Source organism: Miscanthus floridulus, chromosome 10 (genome assembly GCF_019320115.1).
Source record: "Miscanthus floridulus cultivar M001 chromosome 10, ASM1932011v1, whole genome shotgun sequence".
NCBI lineage: Eukaryota > Viridiplantae > Streptophyta > Magnoliopsida > Poales > Poaceae > Miscanthus > Miscanthus floridulus.
Window position 1 is genome coordinate 122,806,259 of NC_089589.1, and position 22,517 is coordinate 122,828,775.

Sequence of the window (22,517 nt, forward strand, 5' to 3'; positions counted from 1 at the left end):
TGCCATTGTAGCACCTCACTGTGCTTCAATTTTGGAAGCACAGCTCCGCCTGCTCCATAAGAACGAGGTGAACTGAGCCGTCGTCCATCCACTGAACCAGAGCATACCAGTTCAATTCACTGCACTGCTAGCTTCTCCTCCAACTGCTCATCGCACTGCCCACTTCTTTCAAAGCTCCACCGCCGTTTTGCGTCTTCTTCGTGGCCGGCGGAAGATCGCCCGAGCAGAGCTAGCTTACAGCAGCCGACGGTGCGTTACTGTTCATCTTAGCTTGCTGACATCATCATGACGTCAACCCTACGTCACACGTGTTTGTGGCCGCTTTTCATGTAGGAAAATAAAGCCGTAATACGTTGAAATACGCCTCTGGGGGCCACTGCCGCTGGCTGGGCCGCGCTGCTCGCACCCGCGGCCTGCCTACGTCCGGCCTGCTGGCCCGCTGCCGCTGTTGGCCCGCTGCCGCTGCTGGCCCTCTGCCGCTGCCACTGCTGGCCGCTGCCGCTGCTGGCCCGCTGCCGCACGCGCGCGCCTCGCGTCGCTGGGCCGCGCTGGCCGCTGGGCCACGCCCGCTGCTGCCGCACGTCGCTGGGCCGCGCTGGCCGCTGGGCCACGCCCGCTGCTGCCGCGCTGGGCCGCGCCACCGCACGCCTGCGCCCCGCCGCGCTGGCCACTGCTCGCGCCCGCTGCCGCTGCTGCTGCGCTCGGCCGCTGCCGCTGCTGCCGCGCCGCGCGCTGCTGGGCCGTGCCCGCGCTGGGCCGCGCACGCGCTGGCGCTGCTGGGCTGCGCCCGAGCCGCTGTGGGCCGCGAATTTGAATACGTTTTCTTAAGATCCAGAAGCATAGAAATGATTATTCGATTTAGTTTCAAGCTAACTCCGATAATTAGTAGTAAATTGCATGGTTGTCCAAAAATAGTGAAACCAGGTTCGTTAGATTCGCAAAAATACAATCTACTTATTAGTACAGTTAGATTGCAGTTAGCTATTATGATGATAGGTTCATAAATTTTAATTAGCAAGCTTAGCATTATATAGATTGATAATTGTAGGAATTATTGTGGCAAATCGGTAATAGTTTTATCTTTGAAAATCTTACAGTAGGTTCACTAGGATATCGTGTACTTGCTGTAAATTTTATAGCCTTAGAACGAGTTGTTAGATAAAGTAGCTATTGCTTTTGCTTTATCGTATATAGCGTAAACTAGCATTAGGGGTAAGAATAGCGGTAGTTGCTATAACAATAATGATACTTCGAAATGGTTATCGGTGACAATAGGTAGCCTAGTACCGTGGTCGATATCCATAGCGTAGTAGCTAAATCAATGTACTTTTATTTTAAGAGCTGCTGTTGTTATATTCCTAAGCATTGCATCATCATTTCATGCATGTAGATCACGAGCTGGTAGACTTCGTGCTCGTCGTCGAGCCGGAGTACGACAAGGTGATCGAGGAGTACGAGGAGGAGATCTTCGCACAGGAGGAAGCCCAGGAGCCTGTTGGTGCTAACTTTGCTGACCCGGCACCTGCCCAAGGCAAGCCTCGGTGCATAACCCCTATTTTTAAATGATCACTGAATATATTTATATGATATGCATTTACGTTACAGGCATTTTATGGAAACTACATGCATAGATATATCCACCATGAGTCCTACTAGTGCAGGTCGAGTAGCTGCCATGCTCAGGATGTCGGTAGCGTGAGTAACCTGCCGTTACTCGCAAATAGGGGATTACACTATGATATCATGATGAAATAATGGAAAGGAAAAATGGTGACCAGACAGGGATGTGGATTTGGTACTGGTGGGTGTGAGGGGTTGTGTCCTGCGGCCAACAGGGCATAGCTCGGTTACACTTTTTCCCTGTCTGTGTCGATTAAGGACCGGTCGTTGCATATGACTCTAGACAAGTCACAGACTATTGTCCCGAGCACATACTTGGGTATGGGCGCAGGGAAGACTTGCTGCTCTCTTGTCGCGGATCCGGCTCTTTCCGGACCGACTGATGGGAAGAGGAGGTGGTGGAGGTCCTTGCGCCGCACTGAGTCCGAGATTCAGAGGCGGGGGCTTGGAGTCCAAGTTTGGACGGGGACCTGGACACCCGGGATAGGAGAGTGGTGGGTTAGTCCTACTTGTGCCTAGGGTACAAGCGGGGCGTGTGTCTTCGGGGCACCCAGCTGGGTACATTGATTCGCGAATCGCCGGGTTATCCGGTACGACTTGTCTGCGGTTTAGCACCGTAGTAAGAACTGGAAGTGAAAAAGGAGAAGGAACAATATCGATTGCTCAACCCTTGCTTGAAAGTAGAATAGGTGCTTATATAGATTGACTAGATGAAAACTTAATCCGGCTGATGATAATAATGTATCAATAAGGATTCACTATTAGTATTGCTTTTTGCTAAAAGAGAACCAGCAACCATAAAGCCTAGCATATTCCTTGGAGTCGGGAAAGTATTCCCACTGATCGGATAATTCTTGCGAGTACATTGTGTACTCAGGGTTTATTTACCCCTGTTGCAGGTGATGCTTGAGGAGTTCCTTGTGTGGAGGATCCATCTGGTGGGCTCAGACGGAATCCTCGTTATCTTATCGCTAGATGTTATCTTTTAATATTCCGCTGTTTATCATTCCGCACTCTGTATTTGGTATTGTAATAATGTACTTTTAAGAAACTCTAATGTATGAGATGGACTTGTGTTGTAACTCGTTTTCATTATTGGATCCTTGGGATAAATGTGGATCTTTCGGGTTCTCCCTCGGGGTGTGCCCAATGGATACCGCTCGTGGTAGTGGCTTTCGGGGTGCTTAGTGTCTGGTGGAAGACGAGCGCCTCTGTAAGTACGCTATTCCGGGTGGTTCTGCCATAGCAGGTGTAGTAGTCAGGCATCAAATACCAATTTTGATGCATTGGAAACATTACAAGAAGCCCTCCGGTGTCGTCCATTACCAAAATTTTGTTGAGAGGCTAACTGTATGTATGGGTATCCTCTCTTGACATTCAACTCTGCTTTGAGTAACTTTAACGGATTTACTTTTCATTCACACTACTGTGTGCAGTCATGGCTAGACACTGACAAGGCTAACCCACCAACACAAGAAGCTTGCTGGAATGTATTGTAGTGTGGTGTATGGTAGGCACACTATAGGTGAAGCAAACCTATCCATGAGCGATGAATAGTGGTGTGAACTTATCGAGACTTGGTCTAGTGCTAAGAACAAGGTGTGTGTGAACCCATCAATTTTATATCTAGTCTTGCTATGGTCTACTTGAGTGGTAATCTAACACAAATTAAGCTATAGGAAACATCTGAGACGAACAAGGGAAACCGTGCAAAAGTGAAGTACCACCAGTCTACAGGATCTCGCTCCTATGTTGTCTAGCTGCAAACATTTGTAATTGATGGTTGTATTTTATTGTTACTCTTGCCTCTGTATAAATATAAACAGAAACTCATGTGCAATGTGAACAGAAGGAGAACAAGAGGAAGGCCATAGAACACGATCAAGGACTTGATGAACAACATGATGATCTAGGACTTGAACATTATGGTTGACCTAATGAAGATGTTAATGTTGTGGAAGTCTTCAAGGACTTCCATACCAGTATGAAAAAGGGCCTGAGCAATGCTGCAAGAGTAGCAGTTGTAAGTACCTTTATTTGCTTTCCTTGAAATCTACTAAACCCATTGCCATAAAAGAAGGAAACACAGTAGGAGCCTAATGTGGCAACATCATTTAATTTTGTAATTACAATTTTACACCAATCAATATGGTACATGTACATTGTGCTTATGTAATCTCTATCGGCAGTAGGCTGCAAAAGACATATGCATTGTGCTTATGTAATCTCTATCAGTAGTAAGCTGAGAAAGTCCTATGCATTACTTGTTATGAATTAATCTCTTGGGTTTTTAATTGAAGTCCTCTTCCACTATTTGTAACATAATGTTTTACTGATTGAATTTCGTAGGAAGCTATGGAAGCTATGCAAGCAGAACCTGTTGTTGATGGGCAGCAACCAATGACTAGTGCTGATGTTGTTTCCAAGGTCATCTGCTTCTCCAAGGGCAAGCCCCCATCCCAGGCAAGCAGGGAAAACTTTTTTTGAAGAATGCTGATATCCTGATAAGCTCCACCAGAGCAGAGATATCGGCGGAGGTGACATGTTGGGAGCAGCTTGCTGGTGAATAGGAAAGTATCGCTGGCCTCGTTGAACTAGTGGATGAACTGAAGAGAAAGACCAAAGAGTCTGAAAGGGAGTTTGAGGAATTCAAGAATCGGCAACAGGACAAGTACAATAGGCTCTGTGAGCAAGTCATGCGCTTAAGCTCTCCTGGTAATTAACTCTCACTCTTCAAGTCCTACGGCTTGATGTAGTGAACATTTGTGGTCTATTGTGTAGACTCATGTGATGGTTTGTTGTAGTGATACTCTGTTAGTGGCTTGCTACTAACGTGTGAAATGTTAATTGTTGGTATTTGATTGCCAACTTGAATAATTATGTTATCAATTTGTGTAGTAGTGAGGATCTCAAATTACTTTTCTAACGTAATTAGTCCTACATATGGTAGAACCAGGATAGGCCACATGATCCAATAAAAATATGTCACATGGATGAACCAGTGTATGACACTGAATTGGCCAGTACATGACACGTGGGCTATTAAAAATCTGACATGCGAAAGGAAATCATCAAGCCACGTGGATGTATAAAAATACGACACATGGACGGACAACATCGTGATGCGTGGTCAAATAAGAAACGGACATGTGAACCAATAATAATACGACATGTGGTCCAATGAAGAAGAGATACGTGATCCAACGGCAACACGACACATGTGCTAGTAGAAAACTGACATGTGGAACACTAGGGAACCAACATGTGGTCCAGTAAGAACCTGAAACTTGTAAGAACTAGAGATGACCACATTGTGCAATAAGAAGGTGACACGTACCTGAACCATCTCTAATGCAACCGGCTATAGCATGTACACGTGGAAAGCATCTCCAACGGAAGCACCCACCAGCGTGGCAGCCCCCTGCCACGCATGCTAAAATAGTTCTATGACAATATGTTTTCATCATAGATCTATCCAATTCTATGATGATTTTCTAGATTCATCATAGAAGTTCAAGTATGATGCGACTTCTATGATGGACCGGTTTTCATCATAAATTCGTCATAAAACTAAAATTATGACGAATTTGGCTCCTTTTATGATGAAAGCTGATCGTCATAGAAGTGGATATTCCTCATAGTGAATCATTGTTTTTCTGTTTTTGTGTGGGTGTGGCTGCACCCACTAACCACTATATACATCTGCCCATGGGTTGGCGTAGGTGCTTCTATTGTTGCGCTGGAGCCTTCCCCCGCGGATGCTTTTCTTTTGGTTTCCTCCGTCTTCCTCATTCTTCGGTGGCAAAAAGAAGAAGAAGGATCACACAAGAAAGAAGAAGTTTCTCAACTCTGCCTACATGAATGTTGGCCGTCGTTCATTGGGCATCTGTTCTCAGGCCTTTTGCCAAGTGCTTACGTGTGCGGTCGTCTATACTGTAAAGCATCATATATTTTTTTGTTTTGAGATCTAGAGCTATTCACAGTGTGGGTACAATTTAGATGAAAAATAGTTTATGGATATTTGTGTAATCCAGAGTGCTGGTAACGTGTTTTTGTCCCAACTATTATCTAATATAATTCTTCTTTCTTCACAAAAAAATGTTGGGTTTATCTGTGGCCTAAAATGGCATGGGTGCCAATGTTGGGAAGCTATGGTTCCCAACAGGAAGGACGAGGGTCGAGCATGGTGCTACTCAGTCTCAGCCGACGAAGGTTCTATCACCGTGGCTAGTGCCTTCCTCGAAGAAGCCCGATTACCGAGGTAAAGATGCTTAGGCCCTGTTTAGATGTAAAGTATTTTTAAAGTATTGAAGAAATACCATGGTTTTACAAAATACTTTGGTTTTTAAAAGCTACTAGATGTTTGGATTCAACAAATCTCATAGTCTCTAAAACCATGGTTTCGTCAAAACTGTAGTCTTTTTTGGAGTTTTAGAAACTCAACTCATGACCTCTTTTTCTAAGCCACGGTTTTGTGTCTCTTTAGCTTATAAAATAACCATAGTTTTGTGATACTATAGTTTTTTAAAAACTGCATCATCCAAACAGGCCCTTAGCGTTTTGCACCAAAAGTCATCTCCTTTTTCAGGGTCTGAGCGCCACTTTTATATGGTATGGCCATCCATGAACCCAGCGTTGAAATTCTTGCTGGTCGATTAGGCCTGTGCACATGAGTGCGTTTGAATAGATTTGGATCACTTTCTGAAGCGCTCGTTTATGAATGTATATAGTTTCACTTCTGATAGTTTGGAACTTTGGATAGCATTGGATTGTATTGGGACAGGGGTTAGACTTAGTCGGTTCCAAGACACATATAGTAGACTGCTATAACCAATATAATTCGTCTTCTCCGACTGAGGTAGACTCACTTAGCAGACTAAGATCATTTCCATCCTTTATTCCGACCATACTATAGTTTCTTCCTCGTTGTCACGCTGCTGAGGTGTCCAAACATGCTTGGGTGATACGCCGCGGAGGTGGAGTCTGAGACACGCCGACGTGTGGAGCTTCGTTCGGCGGAGTGTGCATGCTTGGAGGACACCTCATCAGTTGTGTTGATGGTATAGATGGCCTAAGGACCAGGCACCCCACACCCCAACAACTCTCCCCGTGCCCCAGGCCGGCGCGCCCCCAATAACTCACCATCATCACCCTTGTTTGTGGGGTTCCAAGAAAGAAGAAGCACGTGGACCAAAAAATAGAGGAAAATACATTGAGTAGATGACACGTGGGTCATACAAATGAGATGTGGGACCAGCTGACAACCCTTTTTTAAAAGCCACACGTGTTCACACAAACAGACTTTAGCTTTTTCCATAGCCCACAACTCATGATAGCTTTTCTAAAAGCCATAGCTCAACCAAACAGGGCCTAAATCTAAAGCCAAAACAGAAAAAAACCGAGACTTAGTCTTGGTTCTGTTTGGCTAGTTTTTTATTGTTAAGAAATGGCCAGCCCTGAGTTTTGAACCTAACTACCAACTATCCAACTTTCTCTCCACCTCCCCCTCCGTGCCCACTCTATATCCCATTCCTCCCACTGTTTATGTCCACGCCCACCGGACGCACCACTAGGGCATCATCTCCTTGTCTTCACCAGCTCTCTCTCTCCTCTTCCTCCTCCTTCTCCTCCTCTTCCTCCTCCTCCTTAGTCCCTAACCATGCGTGAGCAGCTTTGGGTGGCAGTGGAGGCACTACATGCTGGCTACAATGGTATTGGCATGAGTGTGGTGTTCTCAAACTTACTACTCCTCTCCATCTCCCTAGGGACGATAGTGTGGGTTTCTCCAGCAATTAGCAGTTGTGTGGATGGTATAGATGGCCTAAGGGGCCTAGCACGATGGGACGGCTTGGGCCTAGCCCAAAAAAGCATGACACCAACCTAGCTGTACATGAAGCCCATAGTGCTAGTGTCGGCACAAGCACATGCGTAATGTCATGCCTAGGCCACGAGTCTGGCCTACAATGTCGGCATGGGCACAACGCGACTGTTGATACGGGGCCCATGGGATACCCCACAGGGAAGGAAGAAGATCTAGTCTAACTAGGATTCTTTCCATGTAATCTTAGTAGCAGTAGTATTATTCTGTAATCCTACTAGGAACTCTCATTGTAAACCGACTAGGACTCTAGCCTCCTGACTATATAAAGGAGGGCGGAGTTTCTGGAGTAGGGGGAGACAACATAATGTAACACTTTACAATCAATCCAACGCAAAGGCTAACACCGACTGGACGTAGGGCTATTACTCAATCATGATTAAGGGCCCGAACCAGGATAAATCGACTGTCTCTTGCATTTACCGTCGAGTTCTGCATACGCTGAAGCCCGAACAAACTGCCCCGGGTACCCCCATGGCAGGCTATCGGTGGTAAAACATCGACAACTGGCGCGCCAGGTAGGGGCTTTTGGCAAATCTGCATCCGAGAGCTCGACGGACCTCGAAACCATGATCTTCTCGATGGGATCAACCTTCATCTTTGGTTCTTGGATCTGTGAGGCAGGCAATGATGGCAAGCTCCAAAGCCACCTCCTTGAAGATTTGGATCACCATGAAGACCTTTCTATTTCGGCGACTACGACAGATCAACTCGCCGGAAGATTCGCGTAGCTCGTGATGTCCGATCCAACTTAGATTTCATGGCTTTGCGCATCCGATTCAAACTCAGGCTCTGCATCCGAGATGGAATTTACCCAAGTTCTTTTGAGAAACCAAGTTCTTTTCCGATAGGGTTCTAGAACACGGCTTCGGCCTATCAAGAATACAACTCGGAGTACACTCAGAATCCTTTCAAGAAGTCAGGTCCTTTTCTGTTCGAACTCCACAACATGGCAAAATCTTATCAGGCACGGCCCGAGGGATCCCTCGATCCGGTGCTTAGAATGCCACTGAAAGGAGCTCAAGAAGGTCTGGTATTAACTATAACATCTCAAGACTACATCGTCCACTGGCCAGGTTCTGTTCCTGAGGATAGCGGTACCCGACTAGTCGGCACGACGACAATAGCAATTCTACCCTACCAAGAAGGAGACTCGATTTGCAATGTTGAAGCCTCTACTAAAGTTATCAATGACTCCGACAGTATGGAAACCAACGCCGATAATAGAACAGTTCACACAAGAGAAGTATTCATGGTTCGTCATCCTCGATCACCATTGGTCCCCCCAGAAGTACCCGACATCAAGTCATCGGATGAATCTGAGTCCAACATATCACCCTTTATCCAAGGGCACGATGGTGAGACCGAGAATCAGAAGCAAGCCAGAGAAAGAAGAAATAAATTGAAACAAGGTTGCCAACGCCGTGCTAGGCAGCGCAAGGAAGCTTGGATCAAATATGAGTCAGATCTGGCCGAGTACAACAAAAGAAAATCAGAGCAAGAAGTCAAAGAAAGATGCACGGCGAATACACCCTACAATAAGATCTGAGAAGCACTAGAAGAACTCGGAGCGACATCACTTCCTAGTGAAAAACAGGAACAGCTCTGGGACCTTCTCTGGTCAATAGCCCTAAGGGCACATGACGGAGGGACCCGCTCAAGACTACCTGCCAGGTCAACATCTCATGGGCAGGAAGATCAAAATCAAAGGAAGTCCACTTTAGAGAGACTCGGTCTAAGTGGAAGTCACAACAGAGAAAGTAGAAGGGACCATAGTCAAAACTACCGAGTCGAACGACCAAGAAAGACCAGAAGCAAAGTACCTATTCAGACAGCCCCGCAGAACTACTCTCACCAAGACAATAGTTGGCTAGAAGGAGGTGCTGAATTAGAATACACAGAAGCCGAAACGCATGACAGATTCCCCTGTTTTGCAAATAGACTTGCTTCAATATGACTACCTCACAAGTTCAAGCCGTCCAACCACTCTAAGTATGATGGCAAGACCAAACCAAGGCAGTGGCTTAGGATTTGCTCGTAGTCAATTGAACTAGCTGGAGGAGACGACGATATCAAGACCTTATTTTTTCCCATGGCCCTAGAAACCATGCCCCTCCAATGGTTCGACAAATTAAATCTAGGGTCAATCAGAAATTGGGAGGACTTGCAAAGAGTTTTCTATGAAAATTTCATGGGTATCATTACGCACCCCATCACCCACGCAGAATTAAAAGGACTCAAGCAGAGAGGAGGCGAAAGTCTCAGAAATTACTATCGATGATTTGGTGAACTACGTGCTCAAGTACATGACATCACCGAACGAGAAGTAATCGAAGCTTTCTCTCATGGAATTATGGCTAGGTGGCAATTTCAAGACTTCTACAAAGAAAACCCAAGAAACAATGAAGAATTTAGACGCACAGTAGAAAAGAAGATTACTGCAGAGGAGAAGACACGAGAAAGGTTCTCGGATAGAAACAACCAAGACAACCCAGACAAGCAAAACCATTGAAATATCAGACATCAGGAAAGAAAACGTGGACCAGACAACACCATATCGGTGGCTGATAAATCAAGGAAGTTTTCCAAACCCAGAAGGTATGACGAGATTGAAAACATGCATTGCATCTGGCACCCTAAAGGAAATCACACCATCGGAAATTGCTACACCTTCAACGACCGATACACAAGAAAAGATAATAAGGTAAACACTAAAGAAGACAATCAGAAAAAAGATAAAGACAATCACGAAGACAAGGGATTCCAAAAGTCTAGGGGGACAGTAGCAGTAATCTTTGCTGGGGCCCCAGATTCTAGAAGCAAACATCAAGAAAAGCTAGCTCTACGAACCATCATGGCAGTAGAATCGGCTACTCCAAGGTATCTCAATTGGTCACAGTATCCAATCTAGTTTTTAAGAGAAGACCAATGGACTAGCGTAGGAAACGTAGGCCATTACCCACTGGTTCTAGATCCAACTATCGTCGGTATGACTATCACAAAAGTACTAATCGATGGGGGAGCCAGACTCAACATCATTTTTTAGAAACACTAAGGAAGATGGGACTACAACTCGCTGGGATGATTACACCAATGAGCACCCCTTTTTATGGGATAGTACCCGGCAAGGCAACCATGCCACTTGGACAAATCACTCTGCCAGTTACTTTTGGAACTCCCTCAAACTACCGAACAGAGTTCATCAAGTTTGAAGTTGCAGACTTCAATTCATCATATCACGCAATCCTCGAGCGCCCAGCACTAGCAAAATTCATGGTGATACTGCATTATCCGTAGCTATTGCTTAAAATGCCAGGGCCTAACGGTGTCCTTTCCCTTTGAAGTGATTTGAAGCGCGCTTTTGACTGTGACATTCAGGCAATTCAAATTGCAGCCAAAGCACAAACCGCCAATGGTAGAAAAGAAATAGCCACTATTGCCACAGAAATGAGCCCAGAAGAACTAGAGATACCGGCAAAAAAGCCCAGCATCCTTGCGCCACCAAAAGAAGCCGACGTCAAGCAAATCGACCTGGGCATCGGTGATCCCTCCAAGACGGCAACCATCAGCGCCCACCTCTCGGCAAAATAGGAACTCGCGCTCACCAACTTTCTTCGGGACAACAAAGATATCTTTGCTTAGAAGCCGGCTGATATGCCAGGTGTCCCAAGAGAGTTGGCTGAGCACAGAATTGATATCAATGAAGGCTCCAAGCCTGTGAAGCAATGGCTACGACGATTCTCACCCAACAAGAAGGTAGCAATTAAAAAAGAAATCACTAAGCTAATGGCAGCCGAATTCATCAGAGAAATCCTTCATCTAGACTGGCTAGCAAACCCAGTTCTAGTACAAAAAAAGAATACGGACGAGTGGCACATGTGCGTCGACTACACAGATCTCAACAAACATTGCCCGAAAGATCCATTCGGGCTATCACGCATCGATCAGATAGTTGATTCAACATCAGGATTGGCCCTATTATCCTTTCTTGATTGCTATTCAGGATATCACCAGATCGCATTAAAGGAATAAGACCAGAGCAAAACATCTTTCATCACTCCGTTCGGTGCCTACTGCTACAAGACCATGTCGTTTGGACTCAAGAATGCTGGTGCCACATGCCAAAGAGCTATCTAAACATGCCTTGGTGATCAGATCAATGATAATGTAGAGGCATACATGGATGACGTAGTAGTAAAAACAAAGAACCTGGACACACTAATTGAAGACTTAAAGCAAACCTTCGAAAACCTAAAAAGGTGGAGGTGGAAATTGAACCCAAACAAGTGTGTATTCGGAGTTCCTTTAGGAGAACTACTCGGATTCTTGGTCAGTCATCGTGGAATCAAAGCCAGTGCCAAGCAAATTCGAGCCATAACAGAGATGGGCCCTCCTCGAAGTGTCAAAGATGTGCAGAAACTAACAGGCTGCATGGCAGCCCTCAATCGTTTCATATCAAGACTCGGCGAAAAAGGGTTACCTTTCTTTAAACTACTAAAGAAGACAGACAAGTTCGAGTGGACAGAAGAAGCCAACAAAGCTTTCAAAAGACTTAAGGCATACCTCACCTCCTCGCCCATTCCCACACCTCCAAAGAAAAATGAAGACATGATGTTGTACATTGCGGCAACTTCTACTATGATCAGCACAGCGATAGTCGTAGAAAGAGAAGAAGAAGGGCGCATATATAAAGTACAACGCCCAGTATACTACATCAGCGAAGTACTGTCAGAGTCAAAAATTCAGTACCCGCATGTGCAAAAACTACTCTACGCCCTCCTGATTACTTCATGCAAGCTTCGCCACTATTTTGAAAGCCACAAGATTACTGTGGTGATAGATTTCCCACTCAGGAGACATCCTACACAATAGAGACGCAATAGGGAGCATATCTAAGTGGGCAGTTGAACTTGGTGCTCTCAATATCGATTTCACCCTACAGAAGGCAATTAAATCTCAAGCCCTTGCTGATTTTGTTGCCGAGTGGATAGAAATTCAACAACCTATGTTAAATACCATCCTTGACCATTGGAAGGTGTACTTTGATGGATCACTCAAGCTAGGCGGAGATGGTGCAGGCATTCTCTTCATCTCTCCAGATGGAAAACAACTCAAATATGTCCTTCAGATATTATGGCAAGCTACAAACAATGAAGCAGAATACGAAGCCCTCATCCATGGGCTCCGAGTAGCAATTACCCTCGGAATCAAGTGATTACTTGTATACGGCGATTCGGTAGTAGTCATCAACCAAGTCAACAAAGATTGGGACTGCACCAAAGAAAACATGGGCGCTTACTGTGCTAAAATACGAAAACTTGAAAAACATTTTCAAGGATTGTAAATTCTACATGTCCTGCGTGATTCTAATATTACGACAGACGTCCTCGCCAAGCTTGAATCGAACAAGGCGAAGGTCCCACCCGGAGTATTCATAGAGGAGCTATCAGCTCCCTCTATCAAACAACTTGGTGAGATAACCCCTGAACTCCTAGCTAAAAGCACCCAGATTTTGGTAATCACCACCTCATGGACCCAGGTTTTTATTAATTGCATCAAAGAGAATAAGTTGCCAGCAGATAAAGTGGAGGCTACCCGAGTTGTTCGTAGAAGCAAGAACTATGTCCTAGTAGGGGACAAACTATACAGAAGAGCCGCATCTTCAGGAGTACTCCTAAAATGTGTCTCCTTTGAAAAAGGCAAAGAGATCTTAGAAGAAATATACTCAGGTTGCTGTGGAAATCATGCCGCCTCAAGAACACTAGTCGACAAAGCATTCCGCACTGGATTCTACTGGCCAACCACTTTGAAAGACGCAGAAGAACTCATCAGAAAATGCAAAGGTTGTCAAATATTCGCAAGACAAGCTCATGTACCAGCTCACAATCTCATCTGCATCCAACCTGCTTAGCCTTTCTCCTGCTAGGGGCTAGATCAAGTAGGACCTCTCAAGAAAGCAAAGGGCGGTTTCAAGTACATTTTTGTAGCAATCGACAAGTTCACCAAGTGGATTGAATACAAACCACTCGCAAAATACAGCATAGTCAAAGCAGTTGAGTTCATCCAAGACATTATGCACCATTTCGGCATGCCCAATTGAATCATCACAGATTTGGGTTCTCCCTTTACAGCTACAGAATTCCAAAGTTGGGCATAGGATTGTGGCTTCGGCATAGATTACGCATTAGTCGCACATCCAGAAGCCAATAGACAGGTAGAAAGGGCTAACGGACTCATACTAGCCAGATTAAAACAAAGACTATATGAAGAACTAGTAGACTATGGATCCAAATGGATCGAAGAATTACCAAAAGTGGTATGGGGGCTACGAACTCAAATAAGCAGAGCCACCGAATACTCACCTTTTTTTCCTAGTTTATGGATCAGAAGTCGTACTGCCTGCCGACTTGATCTGGATGTCACCAAAATAGAACAATATGACAAAGGAGAAGCAGAACACACCCAAAGATTAGAACTCAACAGTACAAAAGAAGTCAGAGTAAATGCTACCCTACAATTAGCCAGATACCTCCAAGGTTTAAGACGCCACTACAACAAGAATACCAAGCCTCGATCACTCCAAATCGGAGATCTAGTACTAAGAAGAATACAAAAAACTGACGGACGCCATAAACTACTCAGTCGATGGGAAGGTCCTTTTATTATCACAAAAGTCACCGGACCAGGCACATACAAATTGGTAATTGAAGATGGAAAAGAAGTCAACAATACATGTCACATCAGCTAACTAAGAAGATTCTACGCATGAAAAACCACTCGAGGAAGAATATATATTCAAGCCACAAGAGATCAACATTCATGATTAATAAAGATGGTGTTCCTCGACAACATATGTCTTATTATGACTTTTCCTGAGTTGTTTTCACTAAACACACCGGCCAAGAGCAAAAGAGCTGAAAAGATGTTTGAGCCCGCCGATGAGGGTAGCTAATAAGCTAACACCCGAACCAAAAAGTAAAATGGCTGAAATTATGCCTGAGCATACCGGCTGAGAGCAAAAGAGCTGAAAAGATGCTTGAGCCCGCTGATGAGGGTAGCTAATAAGCTAACACCCGAACCAAAAAGCAAAATGGCTGAAATTATGCCTGAGCATACCGGATGAAAGCAAAAGAGCTGAAAAGATGCTTAAGCCCGCCGATGAGGGTAGCTAATAAGCTAACAGCCGAACCAAAAAGCAAAATGGCTAAAATTATGCCTGAGCATACCGGCTGAGAGCAAAAGAGCTGAAAAGATGCTTGAGCCCACCGATGAGGGTAGCTAATAAGCTAACACCCGAACCAAAAAGCAAAATGGCTGAAATTACGCTTGAGCATACCGGCTGAGAGCAAAAGAGCTGAAAAGATGCTTGAGCCCGCCGATGAGGGTAGCTAATAAGCTAACACCCAAACAAAAAGCAAAATGGCTGAAACTATGCCTGAGCATACCGGCCGAGAGCAAAAAAACTAAAAAGATGCTTGAGCCCACCGATGAGGGTAGCTAATAAGCTAACACCCAAACCGATCCTAAGATGTTTTTACATCTAGGGAAAGAGCTAGATGTTGGCCACATCTCGAGTTAAGCAAAAAGCTAAAAAGAAGAAGCTGAAGATGCTTGAGATCGCTGGTCCTAAGTCTTTTCAGTACTAACAAGAACAAAAAGGTTGTAAAGACAAAGATCTACTTACCCCGAGTTGTTTACACGGCAGCCTAACAAGCACTCGACAAATCAAGAAAGTTTGTCAAGACAATGATCTACAAATACCGAGTTGTTTACATGGCGCAGACGAAAGCATGACAAGCACTTGTCAAAATCAAAGACATCCATGCAAAGAAGACATCAACAAAAAATAAAAGATCTTCATTCAAAAAGAAGTATACTATCCTATAACAGAGGCTAGAATACAAAGGTCAATTACATCAAGCATCATCATTAGGAGAAGAAATATCAATATTAAGATTATCTATGATCCTCCTGGCTAAATCTTCGACCTCAGGCTCCACCTTTTCAACGGCATCTAGATATTCTTGACTCTTGGCTTCCTCTGCAATCTTGGACAAAGGCATCTCCAGAGCAAGAACCCGAACCTGGGCAAGAACATTTTTGGTACATAGTTGGGCGCACCTCTTCACGAACTCCTAGAAACGGGTCGGAACTTGGGGAATAAACTGAGCCCAAGATTGACCATCATCCAATGGAGTCCGGAGAAGATCGCCTACTGACCGAAATGATTTCCACAAAGCATTCTAGTTCTCAGTAGCCGTCGCCAACTTACTAATCAAGACTTCAACCGTTTTTTGGACCTACACAAGATCCCTGTCAGCTCCACGCCTAATTAACTTGGCAAGCGCGAGTTCTTCCTTAGCATGAGTAATTACCTCTTTAGCCCTGTTGTGACTATTGCGAGCAAGTGTCTTCATTTCCTCATACCCTCCGAGAGCTTTTGCTTTTCAACTCGGAGAGCTAGACTAGGCATAAAAAAACAAGTCAGCAGAAAGGGAAATTTGAATACAAAAGGAAACAAAAAGAACCCGCAATACCATTGCACTCATTCTTCATGGCCTCCACATTCTTCAAGGCCTCCTAGACAGCAGCATCCCTTTGCTTTTCTGCCTCAACCACCTGGGCATGGAGAGCTTTTCCTCCCTTTGGTGCATTTGACGCTCGGTCTCCATCTCAGCCCGACAGAGATCAAGCTCTATTTTTAGGGCACTAACCTCAGAAGGCAACTTTTTCTCGATTTTAGATGAGAAAAAGAAGCTAGTATGATCCTGAGAAAAAGACTGAACAAAGGAGAGAGAGAAAAACAAGACATAAGAACAGAAGAAAGACGAACATCCAAAGAAAGAACTTTAGAAAAAACTTACCTGGAGTTTTTCCCCAAAAGAAGTCGCAAAGGTTCCCTAGGCAGCGGTCAGCTCTGACAACCGATGAGTGGCATCGAATTGTTGCACAACATCATCATCCAAACACTGAATGCCACTAGCAAGAGGAGCAAAGGGAGAAGTCGGTCGAGGCAAAGAAGACAAGACCAGGGCCATACCCTGGGAAGCCCTGGCTACCTCCTCAGATGGCTCCACGGTCACCTCCGGAGCCAGCAAATCAGCAGCTGCGTGATCACTAGAGAACCCTATCTCCCTCACAGCCACCTTGCCGACCGTACATTTAGGATCATGAGACTCAGAACACTAGGCAAACCAGAAGACTGACAAGAGGTCAACTGAGGGTTAAGGGAAGGCGAGGGTCTACAAGGTGATAAGGAAACTCGACGATAAGAATATGAATCAGAAAAAAGGAAAACAAAAGAAAAGAAACAGAACAAGGATTCACTCACTCAGCTATCTTCTTCTTCATAAAACCAACAGAAGACCTTAGAGGGGGAACTATAGCAGCAAAAATATCACCACCACCCTGCGACAGGAGTGGCGTAGTCGGTACCGGAGCCCCATAAGAACTCGAGGTCGACAACCGCTTACTACAAGAGAACAAGGTCAAAGTTAGAACAAAAAGAGGTGTTCAACAGCAGAAAAACAAGAAAACAACTCACCGACGCATAACAAGGGCTGCATCATCTTCCTCACACTCAAACATGGCAACCACAGCGCCATCTGAAAAAGAAGAAAAGTACTCGATTAAAGGCAAAAACAAACAACAAAAAGACAAAACATATCAATATGCTCACCTAGGAGCATGCTACCTACAACTTGAGTACCTGGACGAGTACTCGATTGGCGAGACTTCTTGCTAACATACAAACCAGAAGAAGAACAATCTACTCGCCCCCTTTTTCCGACACTGCGAGGAGCTCGAGGAACTAGACGAGGAACGTACTCTACATATGTGTGAAGAACTGCGGAAGAAACACCAGGAAACATTGTGGTGGTTTGAAACTTACTGGTTAAAGAAGCCCTAGCAAGATTCTCCCCAGTCTCCACAATGGCAGGGCAGTCATCAAGGGGGATCGGATCAACAAAGTTGCGCCCCAATTCCTATAAAAGAGTAAAACAACTAGACGAGAAAGATTAAGCGAAAAGTGGAGACAACAAAGGAAATACGAAAAGTACCCGCATAAAAAAAACAACTCACAACAGGAGGCGGGTTGTTAGAACAATACTTGGGGACAGTATGCGGGACAACGCTTACTCCTTTCAACATCTTCTGAAGGCGCTCGAGCACCTCCTCACCAGTCAACTCAAGGGCAAGGACCATACGAGAAGGGTCCTCTGCCCCAGAGTATTCAAAACCATAATTCTCTCACTCCTTCAGAGGTTGAACACGACAGCAAAGAAAACTGGAAACGATCCCAAAGCCGGTCAAGCCTTGCTATTTCAGAGCACATATCCTCTCAAGAAATGGCTTGATCGCCTAGAGCTCATCCACCGTTAGGGGATTCTTTTCTCATCGGTCATTAACCACGGGACCAGAACCAAAATGAACAGCAAGAGGAGGAATCATATTGGCGGCATAAAACCAGTCGGCACAACAATCCCTCATAGAATCAACCAAGTCATAATCAAAGAATTTACTCTTACGACCCTGACGAAACTAAATCCCGCAGCCACCAAGAACATGGGTGGCATCGCTGCGGGGTTGGGGCTTTAGACGGAAGAAGTAACGAAAGAGAAGGAGGAATTCCAAGAAAAGTTTCTCAAAGATGAACAAAAACAGAAAGATCAAGGACAACATTGGGAGTAAGATGGTTCAAGCCAATCCCAAAATAACTAAGAAATCGATGAAGAAAAGCAGAGGCAGGAAGGCAGAGTCCAGCACGGATAAAGGAGACAAAAAGAACAATCTCACCAGGGCCTAGAGTTGGGACCCGATGCTGGCCTAGAGCTCTCCATTCAGCAATCTCCTTGTCCTAGATCAGGCAATCACTGACAAGCTCATGCAACTGATCCTCAGTCATAGTCAGAGCTGGCCAGACCTTCTGAGCAGCCCTCATGGCCATGAATTCTTGATTTTCAATCACAGAAAGTGATGCCTCCTCATCTACAAAGGTTGCCTAGGACTTGCTCGCTGATTTCTTCCTACCCATACACCAGTGAAAGCAATAAGGCACTAAGAAAAGATGATGCTTAGGTGGCGGCACTCAGATGACGGTGATAATGGCGATGGCGGAGTGAGGACTAGGGTTTCAAGGCAAAAGCAGGGCAGCAAAGAAAAAGAAGAAAGAAGGCCTTTAAATAGATTTTTACAGCAATAAAAATAAGGCCCACTAGGCCTGCTTAAACACGGCATGAGAACGCAACGGTCCATTTCCCAACACAACTGGCGTAGCTGAAATGACGGACTGTACACTTCTACACAAGGGTACAGTTCAATGGGTAGATTTTAGACTTATCCATCCAGCACCATGGTAGAGTTATCATATTGCTACAAAAAGAACTCATCAACCAGGAAGCAATGAAGGGTTACCTCACAAGGAACACAAGAACTCGGTTCTTATAGAAAGAACTCGGGAATCTCATAAACAACTAGGACATCAGCAGAAAAAAGAATGACAACTCAGAAGACAAGATTCTTTCCATTATAAATGACTTCAAAAAATACAAGATTACACATCTTACAAGACCCAACGAACTCGGTACTACGATGAGCAAGGTAGCAAAAAGGAACCCGAACACAACTAGGCTCTGGAACGACTACGTGTTCCAAATTGCTACTCGATAGAACAAACCACACTCGGCTACACTGTTTTCTTCAAAGGACGAACGCAGTACATCCGAGGCGAAAGTTAGTAGCATGGTGGGACAACATGGACCAGGGAAGGCCAGCAGGCATCTGTCTACCCAAGTCCAATGTGACACCAGATCAGGCGTTGATCTGCACTGGACAGTCGTAGGGCAGGCAAGGGGGATCTACCCAGAACTGCTGGATGAAGGAACGTATCCCACATCATAAGACTTCCTCCAACTACCGCCATGTACCTCCTGGTACAATGCCGCTGCGAGATTAGTCTACCTCTAATCTCTATCACAAGATTCCCTCTAGCTACGTCAAGATATACAAGAACTACAAGATACGCCCGGGGGCTGCTCTACTTCAGAAACTATCATATTCATGACTACGAAGATTTTAGACCACGCAACAAAATGCTCGATGAATCAAAATAGCACACCAGGAGGATATTTATAGACCAAAGAAGTGGTGCACATGGACCGGAAGCACCAACAGAACAAACCTAACAAAGGACATAGTGAAAAGACATAATTCAATTAAAGAGGACTCAGGCGTGAAGGAACAGCACTCAAGGACGAGCAAATTCGAAAGGATATACCAACACTGTACAACTCATGAACAAACAGCATTTACACTCAACCACCACCATACAACTACATCTGACAACAGCAGACTACCAGAGAATATGCCAAGACCCTGCATCCGAGTTCTTTCTAAATAAAAGAACCCAGATATATGCTCGGGGGCTGCAACAGGAGAGGTTTTCAGTTCTTTGAACAACTCAGATTCAAGACCCTCCAACTCTTTGTTCCAAATAGCAAGAGGCTCGGGGGCTACACTCAGTAAGTGCACTTTTTTCAAAAAAAAAGCGCACATCACTCAAAAGACTTCTTCAACATAGTAGTTTTCAAATAACATAAGATTCAAGACCTTCCAACTTTTTGTTCCAAATAGCAAGAGGCTCGGGGGCTACACTCAGTGAGTGCACTTTTTTCTTTGAAAAAGCGCACGTCACCAAGAAGACTTCTTCAAGACAAACCACTTCAAGGACTCACGGCAAAAAGAACCCGGACCGAGCTATATCCGAGTTCTTTTTTATAAATAACCCGGGTATATGCTCGGGAGCCCTTCGATGAAGAATCAGAATAATTTCAAGACAAGACCCTCTAGCTCCTTGTTCCAAATAGCAAGAGGCTCAGGGGCTACACCCAGATGGATGTACTTTTTCTTCAAAAAAGCACATACCACTCAAAGATCCCAAGAAGCGCTACACGGTTTCACTCAGGAAAGCACTCGGACGACGCTTGTTCCTACTCGGCAAGACCTGAAGGAACAAGATGAGGCTTCCAGAGCTCAACCATGAAGTGCTCGGGGGCTTGTCGATACGGGACCCACGGGATACCCCACAGGGAAGGGAGAAGATCTAGTCTAACTAGGATTATTTCCATGTAATCTTAGTAGCAGTAGTATTATTCTATAATCCTACTAGGAACTCTCATTGTAAACCAACTAGGACTCTAGCCTCCTGACTATATAAAGGAGGGCAGAGTTCCTGGAGTAGGGGGAGACAATGCAATGCAACGCAACACTTTACAATCAATCCAACGCAAAGGCTAACGCCGACTGGACGTAGGGCTATTACTCGATCACGATCAAGGGCCCGAACCAGGATAAATCGACTGTCTCTTGTGTTTACTGTTGAGTTCTGCATACGCTGAAGCCCGAACAAACTACCCCGGGTACCCTCGTGACAGGCTATCGGTGGTAAAACATCGACAGCTGGCGCGGACCGAGCTATATCCGAGTTCTATTTGATAAATAACTTGAGTATATGCTTGGGAACCCTTCGATGAAGAATCAGAACAATTTCAAGATAAGACCCTCTAGCTCCTTGTTCCAAATAGCAAGAGGCTCAGGGGCTACACCCAGACAGATGTACTTTTTCTTCAAAAAAGCACATACCACTCGAAGATCCCAAGAAGCGCTACCCGGTTTCACTCAGGAAAGCACTCGGACGACGCTTGTTCCTGTTCGGCAAGACCTGAAGGAGCAAGATGAGGCTTCTAGAGCTCAACCATGAACTGCTCGGGGGCTTGTCGATACGGGACCCACGGGATACCCCACAGGGAAGGGAGAAGATCTAGTCTAACTAGGATTCTTTCCATGTAATCTTAGTAGCAGTAGTATTATTCTGTAATCCTACTAGGAACTCTCATTGTAAACCGACTAGGACTCTGGCCTCCTGACTATATAAAGGAGGGCGGAGTTCTTGGAGTAGACGGAGACAACGCAACGCAACACTTTACAATCAATCAAACGCAAAGGCTAACGCCGACTAGATGTAGGGCTATTACTCGATCACGATCGAGGGCCCGAACCAGGATAAATCGACTGTCTCTTGCGTTTACCATCGAGTTCTGCATACGCTAAAGCCCGAACAAACTGCCCCGGGTACCCCCGTGGCAGGCTATCGGTGGTAAAACATCGACATCGACTAATAATGGGCCGGCATGATTGTGGCCCAATAGCTAGTAGCTATTGGAGTTTTGTTCCCTAGCCGCTGGATTACAAACCATAGCTATAAAACGAATGCCCTCCACACCACTGAGTTTTTCCCCATCCACAGACCGCCGCTCACGGTCCGACTCCCTCCTGTCAACTGCTGCTTCACTCCAAGGCCGCCGTTCCTCCACTCCCTCCCGTAGCTTCTCCTTTGTGGCCTTGCCTGAGGCTTCTGCTCCTCCCTCGATCTTGCGGCTTCCTCAGGGCTCCTGCCACCGGTCGCCTCTCCCCGACGCCCTCAACAGTGACTCTGGCACAGTGCGGCAACCTTCTTCAACAGCGATGGCGCTAGATCTGAAAGCTGAAAGGTGGACATGTACGGACTTTTGAAATATATGATTTTGTAAGTTTTGAACTGTGTCTATGAAGTTGCACACATGTACCTTCATCTTGATAGATAGAATTATGATAATTTGTTAATATGCAATTTCAATGTCTCATCATTCCAATCGCAAATGTTTTATTGTTCCACGTCCCAACTAGATTCATTCAGAGATTTGAATATATAATCCAAAACTAGAAAACTTTGAAGTGTGGCACATTGGTACTATAATGTTTCATAGTGCGTAGTCAAAAGTTAATAGAGTCATAGTTCAAAGTTTATAGAATTGGTGGCTGGAGTTCGAGTTCAGCTTTTTTGGGTTATAGAAGTTGAAATTTCTAGGGATGTGCTGCATGAAGCCTGTGGATGTAGATGGCAAACTTTACAAGTAAAAGGTTTTCATAGTTTAGTGTATAAAGTTTTAGAATGTTATAGTTAAATGTCGCAACATTTGTG